The sequence below is a fragment of the Solanum lycopersicum genome, chromosome 3, assembly GCF_036512215.1.
Source record: "Solanum lycopersicum chromosome 3, SLM_r2.1".
Lineage (NCBI taxonomy): Eukaryota > Viridiplantae > Streptophyta > Magnoliopsida > Solanales > Solanaceae > Solanum > Solanum lycopersicum.
The window spans coordinates 3188047-3192189 of NC_090802.1; the positions used below are offsets into that span (position 1 = coordinate 3188047).

The following is a 4143-nucleotide window of genomic DNA, read 5'->3' on the forward strand; positions in this document are numbered from 1 at the left end:
ATCTGTCACATAAATTAGGATTGAGATGATTTTAAAATTTTAATTTTGATTATATATTATCAAATAACCGAATAATTGAAATGCTATAGTTTTCTAAAAATAACCAACTGAACCATCATTTTCCTAATGTTACCTCTGTTTTGTGTAGTTTTACTTAAATTTAAAAAGATTTGTTTTATTTCTACCCTCAATTTCATCACTATCTTTATTTTTTATTTAGCAATAATATAACTTTTATTCAAGTTGTTGTCCGAGCTTTGTTTACTAATATTATTAGAAGATATTATATATGCCAAAATGAATATGGGAAATTTGTAATTAACATTAAGAATATAACATGTTTTTTCTTAATAAACAATACGTAATAAGTAAAAATAAGAACGTAATATGAATAAATAAAACGAATGGATAGATTAATATTGTCTAAATTATAAGCTTTCGAAGTAGAGAGTTTAAAATAGACAAGCAATTAAATTTGACCAATTTAATTTTTTTTCTTAAATAAATCACTTTCGAGTGGGGCAAATGTATACTTGTGACCATTTAAGCGGCTATACATAGGTTTGAGAACATAATAACAATAATAATATTTAATAATTTAAATTTTTAGATAAAATTATTTCATATTTTAATATGGATGATATGATATCAGACAAAACCGATTAAATATCACCGTCATTTCACAAAATGGCCATACACTCTTAACAAATTTATGTTTGTCGACCATTTAAGGTGCCATTAATGGCAGATACAAGGCATGCAGAAAATGATATGAATTCTCTTTCGAATATAATATAGAACTAGTACTTGTAGTAGTACTAAAACTCTTTGAGTTTAATTAATGTTTAATTACTAGTACTTTCTTCATAGGAATATAATTATTATCATTATAATATTTGCTTGTTATAATAATTAGCAAGATCAAAAGGGTAAATGCTATAGGGGAAGTACGTAAGTGATGACATACAAAATATATATTAATTCTGAAATATTATTATTATTATTATTATTCCCATAAAAACTTTATACAAATCACAGAAGCAAGACAATTTCCTAGTTGAAATTGTGCAGGAAAAAAAAAGACAAAAAATTAAAATAATATGAGTGATGATGAAGATAATATCATATCTTCAAAAATTCCAAAGAATATTTTTCTCATGGCTGACACAGTCCCTTACAAGCTTTTTCCACTTCCTTCAAGAAGACAAAAAATTCACAATCCCATTCTTGAAGATAAGAGAAATAGCAATTCAGTCACATGTGTGAACTTCTTTAGACCTCCTTCTCATTTTCTCCATTTACCTGAAATTTAAACAAACAAAAAAACAATATTATAATCTGAGTGACAATCGAATTCTGCTAGAGAAACCGATAAAAGAAATATGAACCTCGACCCTAATTCAATTCAAAAGTTAACTTATTAAAAAAAATGAATTTTTAATGTGGACAACCTCAATATATCTCAGACATTCAGACCTGACAACTGTATCATGAACAATACAATATGAAAGTTCAATAACAAATGGATCTTCAGCGTAAATTATCTAAGATCATAGACGAAACGAACATATCAATCTAGTGGGGTAAACTCAACAATTAGTTCTATGAATTATTACATTTAACTCGAACTATGTATATACACTCATGTATGTGAAACATTTAACTTATTTCGAATTTTCTGACTGTAGATCCGTTGTGGAAAAAAAAGTAGAAGAGAGAGAAAGTGAAAAGAAGTAGAGTAGCATACCATTAATGATTTCTTTTGCAATGTAAAACAGCTTCATAAATAGAGCTTTCAGAATCACAAGATCTACGCCAATTATCAACAGAATAAGCTACACTTATCCTTGGAGATGTTGCTGCTGAACAATATTCCCATTTCTTCATCACTTCCTTTCCACTACTTGATCTGCATCTACCAATTCTACTGCACCTTCTTATTTTCTGGCAAAATGGCCTAAGAAAATCAAAATACTTCACCAAAATCCTCCTCGACAAACTCCGGCATCTCCTCAACGACACACAACGATTCACCCTGGACGAACAACGCGACTCATCCTCCTGCTGCGCAGCAGCAGAACATGCCGGAGAATTCACGATGGAGTCGGATTCAGTTACATCGTAATCCGACTCCATCTTCATCGGCTTCTTGATGAACAAAGGCATCAACAAGCCGTTTGAAATGAGTTCATCAGCATGAACAAGAGTCGAATCTGATGTAGGAAAGTTAAAATTCAAATCCTGTGGATTCACATTAAAAAACCTCTTTGACGGAGGTAGTGCAGGATCCATCTCAATAAAAGCAGTTTCATAATCATCCATTGAAGCTCTAAAAGAATCCCCCAAATCTACCAACCAACTATACGAAAAACTCTCAATCGAGAGAGACTGCGAAGTTTCCATATCAAATTATAAAAAAAAAAGGAAAGATTTTATCAATTCAAATAATGAATGAACTCTAGCTTTCATTCATATAAAGGAATAAATACTGTATATGTACATATATAATAAAATAAAATAAACGAGTATTGATTGAATAATGTACTATTCTTTTTCTAACAATAACATATGGGGTGGTGTACTACAGACAAATTCAATTAATAACTGAAAACGAAATGAAGAAAGAGTAAACGAAAATTTGAAAGACAAACCCCATATATATACACTCGCGGATGTTGCTACATTACCTTAATTTTAGTACTATTATATAACATTTTAATAATTTTTGCATACAATTTGTAAGCAAGTAATTCAACTACTAAGCTTCACATACAAGTTGATTGACTAAATGTTTTATTCTTGAAGAATTAATTCTACTCATAAAAAGCAATGCAAAAAATTATTTTCTATTATTACTTTGTACTAGTTTATACTTTTATGTCACATTGGAATTTTCATATATTAATCTGCTAAAATAATATTCTCATTATACTACCAATCAAAACCATGCATTGCATTGTCTACAGAACAAAGTACAAACAGCTTTTCATCATCAAATTGTGAACTTTAGGGAAGGATCAAACATTTAAAATTTATGAATTTCTATAACAATCTCAAATTAATACACGATAAAAATTGAATTCATAATCAAATATTTAATATATATATATATATAAGGTCTAGACAAAAGGTATTGATTTTCTTGAACCTACATCTTTCATACCGTGGATCCACCTCTGCGCATATATAACTTAAAAGTTACTGAATATTTCCTGTTACCACTTTTGTTGTCAAAAATCATTAGTGCTTGTTGTGGTAAACACTAACGTTCTGTCCTCTGGAAAATTTTTATTTGTTTTGGAAGTCATAGGCTCATAGCTAGAGTCTAGGGAAGTAACATGTTATGCTTTAAGTTATAAAATAATATAAAAAAGAATATGATTTTTATTTTTTTTAAGAAATAAAGATCTTTGGTTATTATTGATTTGTTACTTACTACTAATATTCCCTTATCCTTTTCATGACAGCAAATACAACAATCATTTCAATAGAAATATGAAAGCATATATATATATATCTTGATATTACATACTATAAGTATGAATTTTTGTATCATTCTTTGTGTGGATGTATCCAAAGAAAGAAATATCATACTACTTCTCTTGGTAAAGAAATGTTAGACTTTTACATCCACCAATAACCTGAGTGGTAGCAATTTTTCAAAAAGTTTTTGTAATAATTTACAAAGAGAAGAGAGAAACAAAAATACCAGACCAGAGGTCCCCATTAGTGTTGGAGAAAGAGATAGACATTAAGGAAGCCTTGAGGGAGCAAAACAAGTAATTTGAAAGTGACCTAAAACCAAATGGTCCCCTCATATGTCTCCTATAGAGTTAAAAGCAAATAGAAAAGTATACAAATATTCTCAAACAATTAAGTTGTCTTCTAATGTGGACCATTGCAAAACACTTTATCACCACAAATAAAAAGAATTAAAGATTTAAGTACAATTGAATTGAGACTCTCATCAAAATCAATTACTTTTGTACTCTTAAAGAGTTATTTGATTTCCAATGAGCAGAGGACAATTGAAAAGTCTAAAAACAGTCCTCTCTATAAAAATGAATACAATGTATGTGGCCAAGTCTTGAATCTAGCTAGGGGTGTGTCTTTCAGATTGGAAATGAAAATTTCGGTTTCCAG

The 4143-nt window shown here is 29.2% G+C and overlaps 1 non-coding gene across 1 annotated transcript; it reads right to left on the bottom strand.

Moving 5' to 3' along the window:
• Positions 1-977: 977 nt before the first annotated feature.
• On the bottom strand, positions 978-2782 carry LOC101261587 (uncharacterized). The gene is made up of 2 exons (XR_011220327.1): positions 1748-2782; positions 978-1302 (listed from the first exon to the last, which is right to left on the bottom strand). It is a non-coding gene; the product is annotated as an uncharacterized protein (transcript).
• Between the last annotated feature and the right edge of the window lie 1361 nt (positions 2783-4143).